This window comes from Bos javanicus, chromosome 3, assembly GCF_032452875.1.
Source record: "Bos javanicus breed banteng chromosome 3, ARS-OSU_banteng_1.0, whole genome shotgun sequence".
Lineage (NCBI taxonomy): Eukaryota > Metazoa > Chordata > Mammalia > Artiodactyla > Bovidae > Bos > Bos javanicus.
In genome coordinates, this window is record NC_083870.1 from 109,851,196 (window position 1) to 109,878,581 (window position 27,386).

A 27,386-nucleotide genomic window follows, 5' to 3' on the forward strand; every position below is an offset into this window, starting at 1 on the left:
TGCTCGGTCGCGTCCGACTCTCTGCGACCCCATGGACTGCATGCAGCAGGCCAGGCTTCCCTGTCCATCACCAACTCCTGGAGCTTGCTCAAACTCATGTCCATTCAGTCAGTGATGCCATCCAACCACCTCACCCTCTGTCATCCCCTTCTCCTGCCTTCAATCGTTCCCAGCATCTGGGTCTTTTCTAATGAGTCAGTTCTTCGCATCAGGTGGCCCAAATATTGGAGTTTCAGTCCTTCCAATGAATATTCAAGACTAATTTCCTTTAGGATGGACTGGTTGGATCTCCTTGCAGTCCAAGGGATTCTCAAGAGTCTTCTCCAACACCACAGTTCAAAAGCATCAATTCTTCAGGGCTCAGCTTTCTTTATGGTCCAACTCTCACATCCACACGACTACAGGAAAAACCATAGCTTTGATCTATATGTCATTTAGATCTATACAGATTTACAGATCATAGATCTATACGGATCTTTGTCGGTAAAGTAATGTCTCTGCTTTTTAATATGCTGTTGCTCAACCAGAGATCGAACCCCAGGCCACTGCAGTGAAAGCATGAAGTCTTAACCACTGGACCTCCAGGGAACTCCCCAATTTCTAGGTTTTTTTAATGGTAGAAAAATATCAAAGTATTTTATGACATGTGAAAATTCTATGAAATTCCAATTTCAGTATGTATGAACAGCTTTACTGGAACACAGCCACATCCATCCTTCATAATACACAGCAGCAGAATAGGTGCAAAAGTGACTATAAGCAGAGGCCTCACCACTTAGCGCCGCTACAAATTCTGGTGAAATAACTGTCCCTAAAAAGCATTTCAAGTACCATGTATTCTGTCATATCACATTTTATTACTATTCAATTACCAGCATGTATCACATGTCAAAACAAAAGAAAAATGGACTTTGAATGTTACCCATTTAAGACACAGTGTGGAGTGTGGGTGCTTTTTTAAATACAATTAGATGGCAACACTCTGTGTTTATTATGAAATGACATCATAGCTGTGCCAAGAATACAAGAGTTGGCATTACCAAACTAAGTACTCACATAATATTCCCAATTCACAGGAAACCAATTGCTGGAAAAAAATATTTTAATTTAAAACAGAGTACCTTATCACAACAGAAAATCTTTTTTTTTCAATTTTATTTATTTATTTGGTTGCTCTGGGTCTTAGTTGTAGCATGTGGGATCTAGCTCCCCGACCAGGGATTGAACCTGGGCCCCCTGCACTGGGAGCTCAGAGTCTCAGCCACTGGACCACCAGGGAAGTCCCAGAAAATCTTTATAAAATCAAAAAAATAAAGGTTATACAACCAAAATAAGTTTCTGAGTATTATACCTATTAGCATAAGGAGGAAAGTCATTTAATTATAGTGAGTTAATTAAGTCATGTTTCACTGCAGCAGCCTAAGAAATGTGTCTACAGAAAATGAACTTAAAGACTATTAGCCTTTTGGTTTGAAGGGTTGAGGACAACAGGAGCAATATAAGTAGTCAATTAAAAAATAGGGCAGATGGAGGGGAAAGGTGCTCACCTATGCAACTATGGAAATAAGGGAAACAGAAACAAGATAAAAAGCAAAAAGAACTCCATATAACCACTGTATCCTAGCTGTTAAAACTATTCCAGTTGTCAAGTTGTTAGAGGGTGCATGTGTGCATGCAAAGTCACTTCAGTTGTGTCTGACTCTGTGACTCTATGGATCATAGCCCACCAGGCTCCTCTGTCCATGGGATTCTTCAGGCAAGAATACTGGAGTAGGTTATCATGCCTCCTCCAGGCAATCTTCCCAAACCAAGGATCAAACCCATGTCTCTTCTGTCTCCTGCACTGGCAGGCGGGTTCTTTGCCACCAGTGTCACCTGGGAAGCTCCTGTTAAAAGGTTCAGTTCAGTTTAGTTGTTCAGTCGTGTGTGATTCTTTGTAACCCCCTTAGACTGCAGTGCACCAGGATTCCCTGTCCATCACCAACTCCTGGAGCTTGCTCAAACTCAAGTCCATTGAGTCAGTGATGCCATCCAACCATTTCATCCTCTGTCATCCCTCTCTCCTCCTGCCCTCAATCTTTCCCAGCATCAGGGTCTTTACTGATGAGTCAGTTCTTCACATCAGATGGCCAAAATACTGGAGATTCAGCTTCAGCATCAGTCCTTCCAATGAATATTCAGGACTGATTTCCTTTAGGATTGACTAGTTTGATCTCCTTGCAGTCCAAGGGACCCTCAAGAGTCTTCTCCAACACCACAGTTCAAAAGCATCAACTCAAAAAAAAAAAAAAAGCATCAACTCTTTGGGGCTCAGCTTTCTTTATGGTCCAACTCTCACTTCCATACATGACTACTGGGAAAACCATAGCTTTGACTATACAGATCTTTGTCGGCAAAGTAATGTCTCTGCTTTTTAATACACTGTCTAGGTTTGTCATAGCTGTTAAAGGGTACAGGTTAACAATCCTGAAACTACTACATACATGTATACTGGAACTAATGAGTAAATGCATGGCAGATGGTGACAGTCAAGATTCACACTGCTGGAAGTGGGAGGTTAAACATAAAAGAGGCAAAGATTAGAATGATCAATGAGGTACTGGATTAGAGTTGGAGGTATCAGTATTCATGCTTATAGATAAAAACTGATATATATAGAAATATCAAATACTTACAGATATTTCTATAAGTATACAGAATATATGTATTAGTATAGACATATTTCTTGCATTGTCAGCTGAGAAGCAACTACCCTCCAGGACCCAGATCTTGATTTCTAATACATTCTCCAATAAGAGAAACCAGGACTCCTTGGAGAAATGGCTGAATCTAGGGTTGGGGGAAGGGATACACAGCATGAGCTTGGGAGTACCTTACAGTGCCAGAAAACAAAGAAGTGCTGAACAATAACAAAAAAGCAACACCGCAGACAATAAAGGTGGTATGTCAAAAGGACGCTCCTGTCCAACTGAAAGAGCTCTCAATAGTAACAATCAGAAAAACTGTAACAAAATTAAGTACTGGATTATAACAAAAAATACCCATGGATCCATACTAATATACTCAAGTCACCCTCAAGGAGGTGGAATATAACTCTCCACTCAAGTGGAGGTGAGTGTGTCTAGATATTTTCTTTCGGTGTACATTATGGAAGGAAAGGGAGTAATTTATACTTGAGAAACCTAATCCGATAATTAAGGTTAACAAGAAGTCACATTGATAGCACGTACTCCTTAATATGACGTGGCACTTTACCTCTCTGGTCTTTCTCCCCAAAATCCATAACATTAGTCTACTCATGAGAAAAACATTAGACAAATCCAAACTGAGGGACATTCTATAATACTGCTAACCAGCAATCCTCAAAGCTGTTAAGATCACCAAAAATCAAAAAATGTGTGAGAAACTGTCACAGCCAAGAGAAACCTAAGGAGACATGACAACTTAATGTATATCCTAAATGAGAATGTGGAACAGGAAAAGTACATTAGATAAAAACTAAGAAAACTCAAGTACGGACTTCAGTTAATAAGAACGTACCAGTATCGGTTCATCAGTTGCGAGCAATGTACCACACTAATGTTAGTAGGTGTTAACAGGGGCAACAGGTGTTTACAGAAAAAAGGTGTTAAATGGGGTATACATGGGAACATACTCTATTTTCCCAGACTGTAAATCAAACTGTTCAAAAATAAAAATTTATTTTCAAAAAACCCAAATGATTCTTGGTGGTGTTTCATGGCTCTTTATGATTCAGGAGATATTATTGATCCTTACTCAGTGATTTAGTGAAGTCAGTGATGAGTTTCAAGCGACTAAACACTGGACAGCTGTATGGAACAATTTCTGGTGAAAATCTTTTCCAAAAGTTGCTGCTAAGTTGCTTCAGTCGTGTCCGACTCTGTGTGACCCCATAGACGGCAGCCCGCCAGGCTCCCCCATCCCTGGGATTCTCCAGGCAAGAACACTGGAGTAGGTTGCCATTTCCTTCTCCAATGCATGAAAGTGAAAAGTGAAAGTGAAGTCGCTCAGTCGTGTCCGACTCTTCGAAACCCCATGGACTGCAGCCCACCAGGCCCCTCTGTCCATGGGATTTTCCAGGCAAGAGTACTAGAGTGGGGTGCCATTGCTTTCCAAAAAGTTGAGAGAACATTAATTCAATATAGTCTGAACGTGAATATGCTAAGATGTACAGAAATATTGATTATAAAGTATTTAAAGCTTATGGTTTATTTACTGTACTGCTCATCAGCAGGTACTCAAAAAAATCTCTCATGTGCTACTGATCCAGTATTGACAAGAGTGACTTTCATTCCCTCTCAGTCCACTTTTGCAGACTTAACCATCATCAGTTCTATGAATTTCTGTCAGAAATACATGATGTCTGACTTGCCCTACCAAACAGCAGTTAAATGGCTTAGCAGCAGTAAAATTCATTGCAATTTTTTAAGCTCAAAACTGATTTTGTGAATTCTTCTGAAGAATCACCATTAAACACCATTAATGGATAGTTAATGGCTTTTGAAATTAACTTTTGCTGCAAATTTAATAACATTTCTTAATAAATCCACTTGAAAATTAACAAAACAGCACTTCAAAGGAAAACATACTACAGCAAATTACACTGAACATTTGTTTGAATCACAAGTAATGTTACTTTCTTCACTTCCTGTACTAGCAAAACTCAAAACAAGCAAAATCTTCATTCCCATACAAATTTGAAGCAGATCTATTTTCTTAGCTCAAGCTACATTTCAGTATATTTCTTTAATGGAAGTGCAAAGGAAATATTTGTATTTCAAAATCCACCTAAATGCAACTGAGATGCTTCCATTTAATCTTCAGTTGGAAATGATTAATGTGCAGTGTAATGGGGGGGGGGGGGCTAAAAAGCAAATATCAAGAAAACTATCTAACAGAATTCTATAAATGCTTTCCAAGTAAAAAATATGCTCAATTAAAATCATATACTCATAGGTTATTATTAGTATTTGGCAGGACCTATCTCTGTGAAAAGAAACTGTCAAAGATGACATATGTAAACTCTCACTACATGTTTCATCATTTACAGATGAACATTTGCCACCAATTTTGATGGGTTAATTTTGGACCCCAATAAAAGGAAGTGCTATCCCCCCAAAAGAATCCATTCTTCTCACTAACACAACTGTATTATAAAAACTGTATTCAATTTACCTAATTGTCTAACAGTCATTTAGTGCAAATGCCCAAATAAGAATAAACCCTTAATAAACAGTAGTTCTCACAACCACAAGGTCTCAAATGGTAGAATATGTCACTTTTTAAAATACTATGTCTAACAACATACAATAATGCAAATAAAATTAGCAATCAATCAACCTAGAGCAATTTGCAAAGCACTAACCAACAAACTCAGTGGACATGAATTTAAGCAAATTCCAGGAAATACTGGAGGACAGAGAAGCCTGGCGTGCTGCAGTTGATGGGGTGGCAAAGAGCTGGACACGACTGAACAACAACAGCAACCAATAACAAAAGAAAAGAAAAGAAAGTGAAGTCGCTCAGTCATGTCTGACTCTGCGACCCTATGGACTGTAGCCCGCCAGGCTCCTCAGTCCATGGGATTTCCCAGGCAAGAATACTGGAATGGGTTGCCATTTTCTTCTCCATCTTCCCAACCCAGGGATTGAACTCAGATCTCCCGCACTGCAGGCAGACTCTGTAACTCTGACCCACCAGGGAATCCAGTAATAAAAGACACACGCTCTAAAACCAGACTGCCTAGATACTGATTTTCACACAACCAACTAGTAACTCTGAGATCCGTGATAAGCTTCTTAATTAAATCTCACCATCTCTGTTATCTGTAAAGCTGGTTCCTACTCTAAGTGAAGTGAAGTGAAGGTCACTCAGTCATGTCTGACTCTTCGCGACCCCATGGGCTATACAGTCCATGGAATTCTCCAGGCCAGAATACTGAGCGGGTAGCCATTCCCTTCTCCAGGGGATGTTCCCAACCCAGGGATCAAACCCAGGTCCCACATTGCAGGTGGATTCTTTACCAGCTGAGCCACAAGGGAAGCTCTCTTACTATAAGGGGTTATAAAAATAGAATAAATTAATATGCATAAAGTTACTAGTACTTATTAGCACACCATCAGTACTCATTATAAAATACTAGTCAGGGCAATATCAAGGTGACAGTTAATAGACAAGACTTCAACTAGCTGGTATGGGTAGTCACATGGTTGTTAAACAATTACATTCTCCTGATAATTCAGAATTTGGATTTATGGTAGACTCAGAATATAAGACACATACATCTTCAAAATCTTGTAAAGACACAGACCACTCTGGAAAGAAACCCAAACCTATACTTGATTCCAGGCTGAATGAGCATGACCCCTGAATGACAGCAGTATCCTGTGCCCCAGGTTCTCAATTTACAAGAGCGGAGAGTCATCAACATGCTATCTGTGCACCCGACAGTTCCGACCCAGACAGGTGGTTTTTAAAATCTTGTTCTCGGGCTATGCAAAAGTGCCTCAGGGCAAAATAATATCTCCTCTGAATCCTCTGGCTTATCCAGCATGTAAGACTGTTGGAAAAATAACATCTACTTTTCTAGAACTTCTTTATCATAACTTTTTATAAGCTTTCACCATTTCCTTACAACTTCAGCCTCTATTTCCTTGAAAAATAATAATACTAATCATGTACTACTTACTAGACTATTTTACTCTTGAGGGCAAGTACTTGATTAAATTCCTTTTTGTATCCCCAGTGTTGAATGACAAATAAATGAGTACATATTATTTATATAATGTGGCTTTTTACTATGGTAAAATATACATGACACAAAACACACCTGTGGCATTCAGAACATTCACATTGTTATGTGAGCACCAGCAGTGTCCATCTCCAGAGCTTTTCCATCTTGCAAAACAAACTGTGTACCCACTTAAAAAGTAACACACCCCACCACCATTCTATCAGCACTGTCTCTGTGAAAGCTGACTACTCCAGGTATCTTATCCAAGTGGCATCACACAGTGCTGTCCTTTATATCTAACATGTCACCTAATGTGTCTTCAAGGTTCATCCATGTTGCAGCAAATACAGTTTTTAAAAGGGCGAAAATGTGCAGAATCATTTGCCTGAGCAAACTACATGTTTAATTCTTCTTTTTACCAAGTTTTTTCATTTCAGTAATACATGCACAGTAAAAATTTCAAATTCTACAAGAATACATAATGAAAAGAAGTCCCCTTCCTAATTTCTACCCTCTCTATCCTCGACTTCTAGTCCCCCTCTCAGGTTTAATTTTTCTGTTTTGGAACACAACAACCAACCACATACATGTTGCCTTGCCTTAAGGATGTCCTACTAGTAAGGGCTTCTCCGGTGGCTCAGATGGTAAAGCGTCTGTCTGCAGTGCGGGAGACCCGGGTTCGATCCCTGGGTTGGGAAGATCCCCTGGAGAAGGAAATGGCAACCCACTCCAGTACTCTTGCCTGGAAAATTCCATGGACGGAGGAGCCTGGTAGGCTACAGTCCATGGGGTCCCAAAGAGTCGGACACGACTGAGCGACTTCACTTTCACTAGTAAGATACTCAGTTGATCTATTACAACTGGCTATTACTCTGTTCTAAAAATACTGATATTTCTAAAAACTCAGGGATCAAACTGGCATCTTGGGTCATTTTGCATCTCCTGCACTGGCAGGCGATTCTTTACCACTGCCACCTCTAAAAATACTAACGGGGAAAGTCACTGGTGATCCAGTGGTTAGGACTCACATGGCATGGGTCCAATCCCTGGTTGGGAAACTAAGATTCTGCATGCCATGCAGCACAAACCAAATTAAAACTAAATTAAAACACTAATATAAAGATCCAAAACAATGAACATAAAACATTCCACAAGTACACTTCACTGAGTTAACATTCACTGAGTGTACCCGATGGATATTGTCTTTGCTAGGCAGCATGTTGAGGCAAGAAAGAGCACAGGCTCTGGTGTCTTGTAAAAACTAGTTTAAAGCACTTTGACTTTTTTAAGTCTGAGTTTCCTGATCTATAAAATAAGAGCAACACTATCTCATAAGCTACTGTAGTGATTAAATGAGAAAAACATCTAAATCATAGTACACTGCATAGTAATACAGCAAGGACTCATATAAATAATAGTAATATATAATTTTTTAATAGGTAATTGTTAATATCCTTCACTGGGCGCTGTGGAAAGCACAAAGATAAATCAAAAAACTTGCTTCCTTTCATGTACTTATAACACAACAGAGCAGTTTCCCTCTGCTCAGTATTATCATTATTCTGCCAAGACCCTGGTGCTGATAACACTTCCAACCTATGTTTTTAACTTTCATGACTTATTTCTAACTATCACTAAAACAGTTATTTGTAAAAAAAAAAAAAGTTAACAATTGTGACTTAGAGTCTAAGAGAAGAGAGCATTATCATCAGACCATGTAGTTTGTGGGCACGTACCTGAGGCAGTCTATAGCTAGATTTAATCAAAGAGCGAGAGTCCTGTGATTAAGAGACCATGGTCCACTCCAATCTGACCTAGGAGTGTATCAGATTTAGAGTCACAGAGCATTAAGAACTGGAAGCACACATAGAGATCATTATCTAGTACAATAACCCTAGTCTTTACAGAGGAAAATTAAACCCAGAAAAAGGGAGATCTGCCCACGAAGGTGAGGCAATACTAGAGCTAAAGGCCCGTGGCTCTCAGTATGTTCCAGTTCTTTTCACATTATCATGCTACCCTGTATCTGTTAAAGAACCTTAAACTATAAATTTCATCCTGTCTGCTCTAATTTCTTATTTTTCTTCCCAGTTACTTATTATCTGAGCTTCCCTGGTGGCTCAGACAGTGAAGAATTTGCCCGAAACGCAAGCAACCTGGATTCAATCCCTGTGTCAGGAAGATCCCCTGGAGAAGAGAATGGCTACCCACTCCAATATTCTTGCCTGGAGAATTCCATGGACAGAGGGGCCCAGGGGGGCTACAGTCCATGAGGTCACAAAGAGTTGGAAACTGAGCAACTCACTTACTTTACTTATTATCTGGGACGCGGAGCAGGGGGGAGATAAAAAAATTTCAGTGTGTTTTATGAAAGCTGTCTTTCCTAAATAGTCTTATTATTCGACTAAAACATACTCTACTAGAAGCCTGAGGGATGCTAAGTAAGAATAAATCTGGACTTCCCTGGTGGTCCAATGGTTAAGAATTTGCTTGCTAATGCAGGGGACACAGACCTGGTCCAGGAAGGTTCCACATGCTGCAGGGTGACTAAGCCCGTGTGCCACAACTACTGAGCCCCCACACCCTAGAGGCTGTGCCCCACCAAGAGAAGCCACTGCTATGAGTAGCCCCCACTCAACACAACTACAGAAAACCCCCAGCAGAAACTAAGGCCCACCATAGCCAAAAATAAATTTCAAAAAATAAATAATCCATTGAAGGTTTATTTGAAAGAAATTTCAATTAACAAATATTCAACTTTAATTTTCTTGGCCCTGCCATGCAGCTTCAAGATCTTAGTTCCCCAACCAGGGACTGAACCTGGGCCACAGTAATGAAAGCACCGAATCCTAACCACTGGACCTCCAAGGAATTCCCCCCAAACTCTTAATTTTAGAGTTGGATAAGTGGATGGTACGTTCAGAGCGTATCTTCCACAACTGCTTAGTTTTACTAAAAAAAATTATCCAAAATAGTTCATTTGATTAACAACCCATTTAGCAGAGAGCAACAGACCAGGATGGTGTGTGAGTGGCAAAGAATCCACCTGCCAATGCAGGAGACACAAGAGCTGCAGGTTCAATCCCTGAGTCGGGAAGATCCCCTGTAGTAGGAAACAGCAACCCACTGCAGTATTTTCATCCAGAAAATTCCACGGGCAGAGGAACCTGGCAGGCTACAGTCCATGGGGCTGCAAAGACTCAGACATGACTGAGCACACAACTGACCAGGATAACCAACTTCTAGATGGATCACGTTTCCTCTCGTCTGTAAACAAGCAACGAGAGATTGAATGTGATGCCTAAATCATCTGCTGCAAATATTTGTGACATTATTCAAGCATCAAATTCAGGTATGATCATGTCCCGCTGGAGAACCTAAGTAAATTCACCCTCAGAGATTTTATTTCTTTCTTAGTATTCTTTTTTAAACTACAAACCAGAAGAAGCTACCAGATTTGACACCAAGGTCAAAACTCCTCCCCAAGTCCTGCGGAATTAAACTCCTCCCCAAGTACTGCGGAATTAAACTTCTTCTCGCGCAAACTCAGAAATGATCTTATCAGCAATTTTGGAAATCTACCCAAGATGCCCATATATATTCTGGTTCTTCTAACTTTATAAACTCACAACTGCTTTGCAAATTTGCTGGTGTTAATCCAACATCAATTTACAAACACCTGTAGGGATAGCAAGCCTCTTTTTCCCACAAAATGCCAAATCTCAAGGCCACCAAGCCACTCCTAAACAGTTTCTCACAAAATGCATCTTATTTCCAGAACACTTATAAGTGTTCACCAGAACTAGCTCTATATTCCTAAGTTTAACCAGGAAAATAGATTACTATAACCACGAATCCTACTGAGAGAACTATGTCACCTGTCAAAGTGATTCCTATAAATGAAGAGTTCACTCTGAAAGATTTAATTAAGCTGTTTGACTAATGCCACCCCTGACTTAACAATCCTGCTTTCTATTTTCTGGAAATCTGGTTTTAGATTACACTGGAATTTTTTCAATTTCTCATGCATAAAGTTAAGAAAGTTTTAAGCCTGGCACAAAGGTATTAAGACCACTACACAAAGTATGAAGGCCATTCCACAAAGCCCATAAACAAGTCAGGACTTGAGATTCCGAATATTAATGAAAATTAAAACCAATCATACAGAAAAAATAAAATTAGACCCCTGTATCACATTGCAAAAATAAAAACCAAGTGGACAAAAAAATATATATATAAACAAACATTAAACGTGAAAAGTTTTAAAACTTTTAAAAGAAAAATGTAAGAAAATATTTGTATGAATTCAAGGTAGAGGATTTGAAACAAGATATTTTAAGTATAAACCATAAAGGTAAAGATTGATAAACATGTCTATATGCTTTAAGAAATCAAAACAAAACTACATATATTTGCAATACATATAAACAAAAAATTAAAATCCAGACTCTAAATAACTTCTACAAATCAGTTTTTTAAAAAAGCAGAAACTCAACTGTTTAAGTAAAAAAAGATTAATCTAGTAAGTATTACTGAACACCTACCATATGCCAGCACTGTGCTTGGCACTAGAGATACCACACTGACAAAAGGATACAGTCTCTCACCTTGTGGTTGGCGGGGTAAAACACACACTCAAGCAACTACATACTGTATGTCAAATGATGATAAGTGCTAAAAATAAAGTGGGATAAGAGAATGAACAATTGAAAAAGAAACCTATAGGCTAATATACTTCTGAGAAGATACTCATTTTCTCTACTAATCAGATGACTACAACTTAGGACTAAAATATTTCATACCCACAAGAATGGCAAAAAACCTTAAAGTTTAACAATTTCATGTAGCATTAAGATGTGCAGCAACAGAAATACATACACTGGAAGTATAAACCGGTATAATCCCTCTGGAGAATAATGTGAAGATGTACACAACCCATGAACCAGCAATTTCAGTTTCAGATGTAAACCCTAGAGAAATTTTCCCAAGTAAACAGAAAATACATACAAGAATATTCCTGGCAGTGCTGAGTATAAACAAGAAAACAGGTAAGTAAAAAGTAGCACATTCATACAATGAATACTAATACAATAGTAAAGAACACACACACCATGAATGAATCCCACAAACATTAAGACTAAACAGAAAAGTTACAAAAATAAACTGGTATCAAAAAATTTACATGACATTTAATAACAGAAAAAAGCAATACTACATTTTGTTTAGGAAAGCACATATTTTTAACAGAAATCTAGAAAAATGCATAGATGTCATAAACACCAAGTCAGAAGAGAGGCTGGAGGAGGAGAGAACAGTCCTAGAAGACTCAACTATGGTGGTAAAGCTTTATTTATTAAACTGAGCTCTTAAATACACAGGTACCAGTTGTATTATTCTTTGCACTTTTTGAATGTCTTCAGATTGCATACTTTACAAGCGTAAGAAAAAATGCTGTATAATGAACACTGTAGTTGTGCTAACTTCAGACTTTCTTTCTCAGTCCCTCTCCAGAGGAAAAAAAAGACTGATGTAATTCTCTATAATAGTGACAGAAAAGTACAAGCATTCGCACATACCCCCACAAGCTTCTTAGCTACACACATTTAGATTTTTGCAAACAACTTTAGAAGACTGAAATAGGACTTATAATGCAATGCTCTTTAAGATTAAATCAAAGAAACAACTCCACAATGAAGAATAAGCACATGAAAGTATATATTAAGGGTAATTCCCTGGCGGTCCAGTAGTTAGGACTCCAAGCTTCCACTGCAGAGGTCCCAGGTTCGATCCCTAAGACCCTGCAAGCCACGTGGTGCTATCAAAAATGAATAAAATAATCCTTTAAAAAAAAAGTGTACAATGAATTTAAGCAGAGCGGTTAAGAGTAAGAATTTTACAATCATGTGACTGACATGGATTAGAATCCTGACTCCACTATTGTGAAGGTTTGAACACGGTACTGATTCTCATCTAAAAAATAGATGCATTGATCTAATAAAATTATCAAAGGATTAAATGAATTAATGTATGCAAATCACAGTGTATGTTGTATTCTAAAAAGGTGGTTTGAAAAATAAAAACAAGAATGCTGGATAGGAACAAATAACAGCAGATAGGCTCAACAATGAGAACTTTATTTTCCCAAATTGCTTCAATAAATCAACATTTTACACTTCATTAAGGCTCCTTCCTTTCCCCCCAGTAACATGCTTACATAACCACCACCAAACAACAAATTAAATCCTTAAAGATATTTCCATTTCCAGAATCACCTTCAAAAAAACTAAGCTGATACACAAATATCTGTCCAATGCAAAACAGAGATCAGGCTAAATCCCTAGGATTTTGTTTAATCCCACATTAGGTCCATTTCAGGTGCTGACTACTCAGGGAGAAGGAAAAAAAAAAAAACCATACTAAATGCTATATAACTTGTATCAAGAAATATATAGCCAAGAGACTTTCCTGCTGGCCTAGTGGTTAAGACTCTGAGTGATTAAGATTCCTAAACGCAGGGAGCATGGGTTCAGTCCCTGGTTGCAGAACTAAGATCCTGCATGCAGCTCAACCAAAAAAAAAAAAAAGAAATATACTCAAGAAAAAGTTGTGAATATTTTCTACAGGAAACTAGATTATTCAAGAGTTACTATATGTAAAGCTGAGTTTTATACACATAATGCATCCAAAAGGTTTTATCTGAACAATGTTTTCCTACACACAAAGAAGTAACGGCAGGAAGATGAATACCGAAAACAAAGTCCATATACCTACAGCCTTGCAAGTGATATTTAATACAGAACAAGGAAACCAAAGATCTCCTTAGAAAGCACCTCCTACTTCTTGTTTGAAGCTTCGAAGTTCTAGGTTAGTTATCGTGATAAAATCAGGTGAGAAGAGCAAGGTCAAAATTCCAGATGGAATAACACATTACTCTAATACTGTATATTACATATATATACTGTGTAATATATATATATGTATATATACTGTGTAATATATATATACACACACACACACGTACATATGTGTATACATGTATGTAATACAAGTTATAGCTAACGTATACTTTTGACCAGCACATAAAATCTTTATCTCCTAAAAACCACAATACCTTAGTCAACAACCTCAAAATTAATCTTTCACTCACATTCATGGCTCATGTATGAAAATTAATGGTCAGAGCAGGTTATCAGATTTCATCAGGAAGCCACTCTTTGGGCTAACCATGTTAATACTTTTTTCATTAAGTTGCCTTCTCTCAGAACTTCCCTGGGGTCCAGCAGTTAAGAATCTGCCTTCCAATGCAGGGAACTCAGGTTCAATTCCTGGTCAGGGAATTAAGATCCCACAGGCTGTGATGCAACTAAGCCCTGAGCCACAACTGCTGAGCCTGCGCACTGCAACAGAGACCTAGCACCGCAACGGAGACTCCACGTGCAACTAGACCCGAACAGTCAGATACATAATTTTTGTTAAAAAAAAAAAACAAACCTGCCTTCTCTCAAAGAGAAGACATTTCAAATATATTTTTAAAAGACCATAAATGATATGACAAAGCACTTGCAATAGTTAAGTAACACTTTATATCATTCTTTTAATAAATTTTGGATCTACTGCTTCTGAACCAAGAGTTTAATAATACAACGGCTAAACTCAAACAGCATTCAAAACAATTACATTTCAGAATTTTTAGTACTCAGCTAACACTGTTCACTCAACTGTCGAAACAGCACTAACCTAACTCCATCTGTGCCTAAACTTACATGAGACAGAATTTTCATAACTTTTACATATCCAAACCATTTAATAACCATTTAGCAATAAAAGAAATGATGGTATCTGACTATGCTAAGTTGCATAAGATACTGAATTATGTAATTTTTCATGCATTCTTTATATTAATGTCAATATATACATACTGTAATTCCCTCGAAAGAAGGTAGGAAGGAAAGCATATTTTCATTTTAAAGAAAAATACAAAAAACTAGGCAAAGGAATTCCTTGGCAGCCCAGTGATTAGGACTCTGCCCTCTCACTGCCAGAGGCCCAGGTTCAATACCTGGTTGGGGAACTAAAATTCCACAAGTCACAAGGCATGGCCAAAACAGAAATAAAATTGTTTTTAAAAAGCTAGGCAAATATTATCTATTCCAAAACACATTTTGTCATTTTATTTGCAGCAAGGCAAATGAAAAAGCCTGTGTCAGCTTGTGGATTCATGTCCATTTATTCTTGAAAATAAATTTAAATATTTAACTCTGGATCTAATAAGCCTGACAAAAACAAAATGGATGTTTTCTTATGTGAAGTGAAAGTGAAAGTCTCTCAGTCATGTCTGACTCTTTGCGACCCCACAGACTGTAGTTCAGGTTCCTCCTCCTATGGAATTCTCCAGGCAAGAATACTGAAGTGGGATGCCATTTCCTTCTCCAGGGGATCTTCCTGACCCAGGGACTGAACCCCGGTCTCCAGCACTGCAGGCAGACGCTTTACTGTCTGAGTGAGGACTCTCCTAATTTATTGAGGAATCTTCTCCTTGGACCCTTACTCTGAGCAATACAGCAGCTGCCAAGAGTGGAAGTTTAGAGTCAGACCTAGGTTCAAATGTTCTCTCCCTGAATTAATCTCTTATGATTCAACTTTGTCATCTATAAAACAAGAAATCCTTCACTTACCTTGTAAAGTATACGGTTAAATGAGATAATACATGTAAAGTGTTTAAAAAAGCATTTAGTTAGAAAAAAACTCAACATATAAAAGTTCTTAATATTTAGGTTGACCTGATATCCAGGTTTGCTTAAGACAGTCAGTTTACACTTGCTGTTGCAGTGTGTTAATAGCATCCCCTCTCTCAATAGCATCCTGGTTCAAAAAGGTAAATTATATGGTCACAGAATTAATTTGACAAAAGTAGTCCAACTAAGCCCACCAGCCACAACTAGAGTCTGTGTGCCTCAACAAAAGATCCTGCATGATGCAACTAAGACCCAAAGCAGCCAAATAAATACAGCTAAAAAAAAAACAAAAAAGATTTTAAAAGTAAAAAAAAAAAAAAAAATCAATGTCAATTCCAGTTGCTGATTAGTTGTTTTTGGAGTAAAGAAAAGGGACTTCCCTAGTGGTCCAGTGGCTAAGACGAAAACGCCAGGCCCCCAACGCAGGGGGCTGGGGTTCCAGCCCTGGTCAGAGAACTAGACCCCACACGCCAAAACTAAGAGATCCTGCATACCACCATGAAGAGCGAAGACCCCGAGCGCCACAGCCAACACCCGGCAGAGCCCAATCAGCATCTCTTTTTTTTTTTTAAGTGAGGAACAGAAACTTTAATAGGTTTAAAAGATAGTATTCCCTCTGCATTCTAAACAAACCCATGTGGGCTAAGAAGTAAAGAATGTTTAAATATTATGAAATTGGTGATACATAAAAGACAGCCAAAGCCCAAAACTCTTTGTAAAATCTATAAAGAGAAAGAACTGCAACTACTCTGAGGCCCCAACTATCTTATGCAGAAGTAATGCTGAGAAAAACATGAAAAAAAAACAAAAGAAATCAAGGCTCCCCAACAGAACTTTCTGAGACGAGGAAAATTTTCCACATCTATACTACTTTGCTGCTGTTGATGACCCAAAACACGGCTACTATGAAAACCATACTATTTAATTTTAATTAACTCAAAGTTAGGTAGCCACATGTGGCTATTGGCTACCAAAATGGACTGTGCAGATGTAGACCGCAGATCACTTTTTTCCAAAAGAATTCTAAAGCTCACTACATACTTAAAAACAAACACTGACTAAGGAGGAAACAGAACAAAAGTTTCAGTTCTGGGCATTTTTCTACACATGGTATTATGTCAACAAATATAGTTCTCCAATCTACATGCTTCCATAACTTATATGCAGAGTACATCATGAGAAATGCTGGGCTGGAAGAAGCACAAGCTGCAATCAAGATTGCCAGGAGAAATATCAATAACCTCAGATACGCAGATGACACCACCCTTATGGCAGAAAGTGAAGAGAAACTAAAAAGCCTCTTGATGAAAGTGAACGAGAAGTGAAAAAGTTGGCTTAAAACTCAACATTCAGAAAACGAAGATCATGGCATCCGGTCCCATCACTTCATGGGAAATAGATGGGCAAACAGTGGAAACAGTGTCAGACTTTATTTTGGGGGGCTCCAAAATCACTACAGATGGTGACTGCAGCCATGAAATGAAAAGACACTTACTCCTTGGAAGAAAAGTTATGACCAACCTAGATAGCATATTGAAAAGCAGAGACATTACTTTGCCAACAAAGGTCCGTCTAGGCAAGGCTATGGTTTTTCCAGTGGTCACGTATGGATGTGAGACTTGGACTCTGAAGAAAGCTGAGCGATGAAGAATAGATGCTTTTGAACTGTGGTATTGGAGAAGACTCTTGAGAGTCCCTTGGACTGCAAGAAGATCCAACCAGTCCATTCTGAAGGAGATCAGCCCTGGGATTTCTTTGGAAGGAATGATGCTGAAGCTGAAACTCCAGTACTTTGGCCACCTCATGCGAAGAGCTGACTCGGAAAAGACGCTGATGCTGGGAGGGATTGGGAGCAGGAGGAGAAGGGGATGACAAAGGATGAGATGTCTGGATGGCATCACTGACTCGATGGACATGAGTTTGAGTGAACTCCGGGAGTTGGCGATGGACAGGGAGGACTGGCGTGCTGTGATTCATGGGGTCGCAAATAGTCGGACACGACTGAGCGACTGAACTGATCTGAATCTACCTCTCTTGTTCTACCTAGAATTCCACTGTATAAACATACTAAAATGTAAGCAGTTCCCTGGTGTTGTACATTTAGGTTGCTTTTAATTTTTCACTTAAATAACACTGCAATGATTATCCTCATCTTTAAGGATGTGTCCAATATTTCCTTAAGATATATTCCTAAAAGTACAGATACTTTCTGCTGTTCTCCTGAAAGGCTACAGCAACTTACATTGCTACCAGCAGTACTTGAGAAATGTCCATTTCCCCACATCCCCAACAATAATTATCATATTGTTTATCAAGACAGAAATCTGAGGGGAAAAAATGGTATCTCCTTGTTGATTTATTTAATCTGTACCTCTTATTTTCATGTGATTTATTTTGTCAAAATAATGTAATTTTCAAAATGGTTAGCCAATTGTTCCAGAAATTTTTATTGAATAATTGAGTCATCCTTCCTGCACCATCCTGAAACACTAACTTCATCATACATTCAGCACTTACCATAGGCTATCAGCTGAGGGCTCTGGGTGGTTCTCACTACTCTTTCAAGTTTAAGTTTTTTCCAAACAGCTAACAAGAAATCCATCTTCTATATATAATAAAGTTAACTTATTGAACCCTACTATTTGCTCTGGCACTGGGCTAACCATCTAGCCATCACAATAATCCTTGTTGGAGGTAAATAAGAGATTTCCATTTTCATTTGAAACTGAACAGATAATGAAGGGTTAAGCACCCTGCCCCAGTCCCAGTTTAATAAATAAAAATGAAAAAAAAAAAAAAAGAAGTCACTCAGTCGTGTCCAACTATTTGCGACCCCATGGACTGTAGCCTACCAGACTCCTCTGTCCATGGGATTTTCCAGGCAAGATACTGGAGGAGTGGGTTGCCATTTCCTTCTCCACAAAAGAAACTTATAATAAGAATCAAGGACTTCCATTTATCATACATTCATCTGATAAAACCAAGGCGCTAGGTACCAGAGATCACCTACCTCTATGAGCATGCCCTATTAAATAAACATTGCAGCCGAAAATATTCTGCTATAAGTGGAATAGAAAATATTCCTTACCAAACTACTTTCATCCTGTATGTATCCTTCAATACTAAACAGCCTCCACAGCAAAAAAGAAAATAAGCCAACAATCAAATACATTTTCTTCCTCATTCTCTGCTGCCATTTCACATGACACTACATTCAAGTCCACTAGAATCCCCTCGCTGGTTGAATAATGAAACAATCCATGCTTGCTAAAGGTAAAAGGTCAAATGTGACAAATAAGCCCAAATGTGACAAGACAAGAAAGGTCACATTGACAAATGAGGCCGATACAGAAATAAAGGAAGAGAAGAGGTAAGCTAAGCTCTACATTGTGAACAAAGACAAAGCATTCACCATAAACCAAAGAATCAACATATCACCTTCCAATTTCCCAGGAAAACGAGAGGAATATCACAAACAATACACTTGCAATTTAAGTCCATCTGAAGTAAGGCTTTAAGCATAAGCTTTCATAATAAACCAAAGACGTTTATCTCTACTTCCTCCACATCCCTTATGTTTACCTTAACTATTCAGAAATATATGGAAACTGTAACCACTAGCCTAAATAAATGGCACTGAAGTAAACTTTCTCTTTCTACATTACACATTTCTGCAATGTCAATTTTTATCAACAAGAACCTATCTGTAAGCAGGGAAACAAAACTGAAGACGACTACCTGCCCCACCAAGGGTTTGCAGGCTGCACCTTGCTTAACTAAACCCTGGAGTAGGGCTAAGAGAGCTTCAGGGAACTCGATGGATTTTATCTTTGTAACAGAGAACTGGCAAGCAGAACCCCAAAGTACAAAATATCAACTCAGCACGTCTAAAATGGGGGTGGGCTATTCAGAGCATGCTCAGCTCAGCCTCTTTCTCTCGTAACGCCTGAGGTACCTCCTGTCCAATCTATACTTGGCTAACTTTACCAAAAATTCAAGGAAAAAAATCATTATCACAACCTACTGATAGTTAATTCAGTTTTACAGAACAGCCTTTATACGATGAGTTTTGAATACAAATTTTTATAAATCACCTTTACAACTCATGTACAATACATGTATACATTTTAAGGGTACAGTTCAGTGAGTTTTGACAAAATATACCACCACAAAATATACACCACCCCAACTCAATGAAAGAATACTTTCATCATTCCATGAAGTACCCTTTTGCCCCTTTGCAATCTCCTCACCTATCACCATACACAGTAACATAATCTGAGTAAGCTAGAACTTGATAGTGGGAGCACTTCCAGAGACTCCCAGTCAGCCATCTATTTATTCCCATTTTAACTCATCCTCTTTCTCAATATTTACTAAGCCTCTTCTATTTAACAGAGAATGTCTTGGTGTGGGGATTCAGCAGTGAATCAAACAAATCCCTGCTTCACTACCTAAAGAGGTAAAGATACAGTAGATGAAAAATAAATAATATAATGTTCAATAGTAATGATGAAGGTTGGATAGTGTTTGATGAGCGGAGTACTATTATTGACAGGGTCATCAAAGAAAGCCTCTATCAGAACCTTTTCCAATGGGAAACATGCATACAGAGACATCAAAACTGCCAAAAAGGGACTTCCTTAGTGGTCCCGTAGTAAGACTCTGCACTTCCACTGCAGGAGGTGTGGGTTCGATCCCTGTCAGGGAACTAAGATCCCATATCCTGCATGCTATGCAGCCACACTTTATCACATCTGAAACAATAATTTTTTCTATTAAAAAATTTGTCCATTCTTGTCTTTTACTGAACAACCCCATTCTGGCACCTGACCAACTTCCTGAGTCTTCATTTAAAGTTTTTTTCTGATAGCCCAGAGTCTGGGAGCCAAAGGTTTTAGTCAAGACTCTAGAACACATCCTTCAGATACAAGGGGACCATCTTCTGGGAAGCCCTAATATGATGCAGAGTCCTGCAGTGAAGAAATCTCTAGGGTAGCTTCACAATGCACTCTATGACTTCCTCTATCAATCATTTATGTATCCTGCCCTTTTTATTAAAATAGAGAAAAAGAAAACTGAGTTATTAACCTCTCCAAAAAACACAGATTACTGAAAGCCAAATGATAGACTTCATAAATGCACATATTAAACACACACACACACACTTTTGCCTCAAAACAGGAGCCAAAAGTTTTCTAATTAGACATTCAGCAACTTCTCTTCACTTGGCTCTCTGTCTTCTGCAACAAGCCAAGCTGTGCAGTTACTGCATTCCAGATGCTAAAAAGCAAATCAGGCAGAACAAAAATGAGGACACTGCACATGTGCCAGCTAAAAACGCATGGGCAGGGGGCAGATCAACGTCTTTTCTAAAAACTCTTGGGTTTCTTCAGTTTGTAAACAAAACAATTTCGTATTTTGGGCCCTCCCTTCCCACAGCACTGTTCCTTCTCCCTCTTCTAAAGTTACCTAAAATTTCTTTTTTTTTAAGAAGGAACAAGAAACAAAGCACCAAGACAAAAAAAAAATTTTAATGGTGCCTCAACTATAAAAGATGACTGCTGCAAACAGAAACATGGTCCGCGGCTGCCACATCAGATTTTTCAAAGCAGCCTGAATCTACATTTTTTTCATGAAATCTCCCTGCTTTTTAATGTTGACAACAAATTCAAATTTACAACACTGTATGAGCCAAACAAAACACATCTGCTGACTGGATTTAGTCCATGAGCCTTTAGTTTTAAATCTCTGCCATAAAAAGAAAAATACATGGTTCTTTCAGTGGTAGAGCTCTAACTTTACACCCTGTTTCCAATAACACACTATCATCTGAAAAATACATTACAAAATACATGAATATACATCTGAAACCCGTTAGAAGGAAACCAAGAAGAAAACGATCTCACTCTTCACACACTAAGGTGCTCCATTTCTACCAATAAAATAGGAACTGCAAACAAAACTCCATAGAAAAGGGGACTTCCCTGGCAGTCCAGTAAGTGTACTCCCAACGTAGGGAGCATGGGTTCAATCTCTGGTTAGGGAATTAAGATCCCACATGCTGCACAGCAGGGCTTTGCCTGTGGCTCAGTGTTAAGAATTCACCTGCAATGCAGGAGACACAGGAGGCGTGGGTTCAATCCCTGGGTTTGGAAGATCCCCTGGAGGAGAGCATGGCAACCTGCTCCAGTTTTCCTCCCTGGAGAATCCCATGGACAGAGCCTGGCAGGCTACAGTCCATAGCGTCACAAAGAGCTGGACACGACTGAAGCAACTTAGCACACATGCACCCATGCTACACAATGCAACCAAAGACAAACAAGACTGGGGGGAGGGGAGGAACCAACAGAAGAAAATAGTAGGAATCAATATGGATTTCTGTGAAACTGACCTCATTAAGTTCAGCTTCCTCAGTATGTTCACCAGCCCATTAACTCCTAGACAAAAAGAAACTAAAAGCTGATTTTTCTACGGCAAGGCATTTAACTCTGATTTGAAACAAACAAAAAAAGAGTTCCTGGAGAAAGTCAATCTTTTAGACAGGTACCCATGACTCTTAACTTTCTTGGTAGGCTGTGAGCAATTACTTTTTTATGGGTTATAAACCTGCATTACAGACACTAGTGAATTGGTTCTTAAACTCAGACTCTAATGAATGATGGAAGGTAATGACCCCTTGAGAAAATGCACTCCCTCACAAAAATTTTCGAGTCCATGGACCACTGACTAAGAATGTCTTTCTCTAGAGAATATTAAAAGAACATAATGAATCCCTTTGCTTCTTCCCACCAACGCACTTTCTCTTTCCACTCCCCCTCTCAACTTCAGTCAACTATCACCTCCAGGCAAAATCAATACAATAACCTCTTAACTGACAGGTCCCCATAATCCAGTTTCCACATCCCTGGCAAGACTGATTTTCAAATGTAAATCAGAAGGCTTCCACGGCTTCCCTAAACAATCTTAAGCTCTCCAGCTCTTCTTTAACCACTCTCCTCACTGAAAAGAGCCACAATTGGCCTCTTTTCAGTTCCGAAAGCACACTAAACTCTTCCCATCTTCTAGTTTTGGCACTTACTGTTCTACCTGGAATGCCTGCCTTGATATCCCTACTCTTTCCAAAAAGAATTTCTCTGACCACCCTTAGGTCTCTCTTTTTTTAGTGTCTACCGATTTCCCTGCATGGTACTTCCACATCACTTTTCTCAATTTGTAACTTATCTGCTCACCTGTTGTGATTTCCCCCACTACCTTGTAGGTTCCCAAAATGCAAGACCCCTTCTGCCTCACATCCCCTTGTACTCCCAGAGCCTAGCAGAAGGGCCGGTGGATGGCAGGTTCTCAAGCACTATTTATCGTATCAAACAAATACTGAATCAGTCTTAGATGTTTACAGAATGAGGGTGTGAAGCAATCCACCAAAATCTAATCTTTGAGAGCACAGTATATTTTTAAATTTATTTTTAATTGGAAAATAATTACAACATTGTATCGGTTTCTGCCACACATCTACATGAATCAGCCATAGGTATGTGTATTTCCCTTCCTTTTGAACCTCCCTCCCACCAGAAAGAACAAGATTAACCACACTCCTTCAATCTAGGTTGTCACTTGGCCCAAGAGAAACAGGGTAACACCTCAAGATTCTTAGTGGTTAAGTTTAACTATTCTACAAAAATTAATCAATCTTAGGTCTTATGCTCTCAGTCAGCTTCATCCCACCTCACCTCGGTGCTAATCTCAGAAATACTCCAAGCTTCCTCCCTTCAATTTCTCAATTACAATACAGGACGCTCTGTAATCCATAATTTCACTGGCTATGCCAAATTCAAAAAGTATCTGGACTACCTATGCTAGTAAAGAAATATGCTAGAAAACTACTACTGCTGCTGCTAACACGACTATTACCACCACCGCCGCTAAAACTGGACTGTACATAGTATGCAGACTAAAAACATCAGTCTGCAAAACCAGAGATCTTTCACTGGTACTAGGAGATTTAAAAAACAAAAAGATGGAACTGTACTGAATATAAAGTCTTTTAGTTAAAACAGTTCCTTACAGAACCTTCACCTCTTCTACAAAATACAGTCAAGCCTAAATGGCTGCAGGGGAGGGAAAAAAAATGTTTTTTTATATTGCTAAACTGCGTACCACTGCTTCACAAACTTTTCAGCAGAGAACAAACTAAGCCCAATTTGTTCCACAGGTTGTTCACGGTAGCAGCCACCTCTGGCTCTTTAGCAGGCTTCTACATAATGATACAGGCTGTCTAGATAACAGGACAGGCTACAACAGACGGTATAGGCACTAATGAGAAAAGGGAGCGCCACCTGAAAGCGAAAAACAAAATGACAGTGATACATGTCCCGCCACTCTGGGCCTACACGTATAAATCCTAAGAGATGATGATAATAGTACTTAATACTCAGTAGGTAACAAGCTAAGCGGTTTTCAATTTACCTCATTTCATCTTCACAGTAACCCTATAAAGTGATCATTGTTACTCTTTGCTATTTTGCAGATGAAGGAAACTGAGGCACCTGAAAGAGAAGCCCCTCGACCAGAAAGCAAAAGCTAGCAGAGCCAAAACTTGAACCCAGGCAGCTGGCTCCAGGTTCCTTCTGTTATGCGGCCACCGAAAGCCCCATCGTCTGTCTCAGGCCAGGCTCCACCACACTCTGCGGCTTTTCCTTCAATCCAATTAACAACCTCCCGGTAAACACTCAACTAACACGGATGGCTTCCAACTTCTGGGCACGAGTGCTACTCGCCAGTTTCTGCTGCGATACTTCACCCCATGAAAGTTGCTTGGGAGCTAAGGGAGGCGAAGGAAATTACCTTATTTAAGCGGAACACACGCCAATTACCACAGGAACGCAGGTCGACCTCACCTCCAGCCCAAGAGAAATGAAAGTGGACGCATAAATGTTCCCGTGACTGATAATCTGGACTCTGCCTCCTCCGGCCACCAGGCCGAAAAGAACTGAAGAGGTAACAACACTGAGTACCAGCCACATGCGCCCTAAGAAAGGGCAGATCCAGGCCAGTGGAGATGGGGGGGGGGGGGGGAGACTCAAGAGTTCCAGGAAAAATCCAAATAATAGGGTTCACCCCTAAAGGGGTGAGTGATTAAGCAGGGAGATGGAGAAAGGGAAGGCTTTCTTGCAAGAAAGAAAAACAGAGATAGGAACTGCTCCGGAGAAAAGGCGGCCCTCAGCGTCGAGAGCTAGGCCGGAGCGAGGGGAAGCCCTGAAGGGCGGGGAGGGGGAGGAGCCGGAGCGAGCGGGGCCCTCTCTGAAGAGGCCGGGGGGCAGGCGCGGGGGAGCGACTCCGCGCCAGGCCTGCTGGAGGCCCTGAGCCAGCGGCCACGCAGAAAAGAAAAACGACGAAACGGCTGGAGTCAACTGAGCGGCCCTAATTCCCAACAGGGTCCCTCACTCACCTGGACCCACCGCAGCGATCGCAGCTGCAGCCTCGCAACGGCACAACCGGCCGGAATCTCGCCCCCGCCCGACAGCGCGCCCCGCGTCCCCGCTCTCGGACGGCGGCAGCCTCGGCGTCGCCCCGCAGCCTCCTGGGAAATGTAGTCCTAGCTCCCGCCTTCCTAGCCAACTTGACAGTCTATAGAACTACGTTTCCCATAAGGCAAGGCGAACACCGGGCCCGCCGCTTTGCGTCACGCGCCAGCTTGTCGGCAGTCACGTGAGCTTCTCCGTTCCATCCCCTCCCCCCGCCTGGGTGGCCTGAGGAAGAAGGAGGGAGGTGGACGGAAGGGGCGGGGGCGTTGCTGACGTCAAGGCCCCCACCATTTTGGAACCAGCCTGGAGCGAGGCCCTGAGCCCCACCCACTCCCGGCCTGCCTTGGTCGTCGGAAAGTCTCTGAGCTGGGAATCTGCTTGTCTGGCTTTCGTCCTCTAACGTGCCACTTCTCGCTTCGTGACCTTGAGCAAATCTCCCCTCTCTGAGCCTCAGTTTCCTCCCCTGTGAAATAAGACTAGTAATTTCTACCTCACAAAGTTGTTGCGAGGTTGCGACAAAGTCAGGCACGTGAAAGCGTCTAGTGGCCTGAAAGGAAGACTAAAAGTGAATTTGGTTTTTGTTGTAATAGTGTATTCCTGTGGAGACCCAGAAGCCCGGTGGCAAAGCACTCTCCAGCCTCGTTTCCGCCACCGCTGGTCTCGATTCCCACAACAATGGCAGCACAAAAAAATGTTTTACAGAGTGAGGTCCTGTAAAGCTTGTTAAAGTGGATGCCCTCACCTGTTGAACCAGAAATTTCCCATGTGTATCTTTGAAATCTGCATTATAAACAGACCTCTCCAGTGATTCTCATGCACATACAAGTTTGAGAACCAGGGCATTTATCAGGATTTTTGCACAGGCTGGTTTGCGCTGGAATTCCTGCCCTACTGAACTCCAACCTTTAAGCCTGAGCTCCGTATCCCCTCTTTTGTGAAGCCTTCAAAATTTACTAGCTTCTCATCTCTGTCTTCCTGCAGTACCTTTCCATCTCATAATTATCAAGGGCTGTGTTTGTCATCCCCACCAGACTGTGAGCTCTTTAGAACAAAGATCAGTTTTGATGGATTTCTGCATCCCCAGGGTAAAGTAAACAAAAAACGTGGAAATATATATATGTATATATATTGAAGGAATATGTACTGCCTGTGAGAAAAACTCACCAGGCTCAACTCAAATATGGTGCCACATCAGCCCTCACCCTTACTGGCCCCAGGAACGTTCCTTCCACACTGCTCTTTTTCCCTTCTTTGAGCATTTCTTGTAGGCTGCTTTCTGAGTAGTGCTTCTTGAAAGGATCTGATGCAATGTCATTTTCAATTCACAGATTCTGAGTGTCTACTGTAAGGTTATGCCTGGTTCAAAATACTAGGAACACAGCGGTAAACTAGGTAGATACAAAAATACATAGTCATTCCTCTTGGTTTCCAAAACATCTCTGTGCTGGATCTCTTACCTCTGCCCCTTCCCTGGCCCAGAAACTTATTCACAGTTCCAGCCTCCTTTTCCTCTTCTTCTCGTTCAACCTCTCTCCCTGAGTGACTTCTCTCCTTAAGTCTGTGTGTAAAAGCACACTCAGATAGCTTTTACAGCTCTTCTATGCATTTTTACTCCCTTATCCACATCTTAGCATCAACTCAGTTCCAGATGTTCGAGAGTCACCATACCCTGACTTCCCACTGTTAATCTCAAACTGAACCTGCTGAAAACTGAACTTTCTTCAAAAAGCATTACCTAGTTAATTGTGCAGTCAATTGTTTACAGATTTGTATTCTCCACTAAGCTTGGGGCTCCTCACAAGGAAATGAATAGGGACTTCCCTGGTGATCCAGTGGCTAAGATCCAGAGGTCCCAGTGGAGGGGTTCCAGGTTCAATCCCTGGTCAGGGAACTGGATCCCACATGTTGCAATTAAGAGCCAGCAGCCAAATAAATACTTTTTTTTTTTAAGGAAAGGAACATCTTATGACTCCATTCATTTACTGAGCACCCGCTATGGGCCAGGCTGTGTGCTAGAAGCTAAGGAGGAAAATAGAAAACAAAATAAATGTGGTCCCAGGACTTCCCTGGTGTTCCAGTGATTAGGAATCCACCTGCCAGTGCATAGGATATGGGTTTGATCCCTGCTCCTGGAGGGTCCCGTATGCCATGGGGCAGCTAAGCCTGTGCGCCACAGCTACTGAAGCCTGCTCACCTAGAGCCCATGCTCTGCGACAAGAAGCCACCACAATGAGAAGTCTGAGCACTGCAAAGAAGAGTAGCCCACACTCCTCACAACTAGAGAAAGCCCACAGGCAGCAGGGAAGACCCAGCACAGTCAAAAATAAAATAAATAAACAATCTTAAAAAAAAAATTCAACTTCCAGTGCAGGG

General features: G+C 40.3%; 1 protein-coding gene across 6 annotated transcripts in view; it reads right to left on the reverse strand.

Annotated features, from left to right (window-relative positions):
- The window catches only part of THRAP3 (thyroid hormone receptor associated protein 3), a 71,697-nt gene extending 46,651 nt beyond the window's left edge, over positions 1-25,046 (reverse strand). For 2 of the 6 annotated variants that reach the window (XM_061412482.1, XM_061412480.1), the window contains exon 1: positions 24,938-25,045. The gene's annotated coding sequence lies outside the window, so the exon portion shown is untranslated. Of the gene's footprint in view, positions 1-24,333; positions 24,889-24,937 lie in introns of those variants that run through there. The other 4 variants (XM_061412483.1, XM_061412486.1, XM_061412481.1 and 1 more) reach the window with 4 other exon arrangements.
- Positions 25,047-27,386: the final 2,340 nt, after the last annotated feature.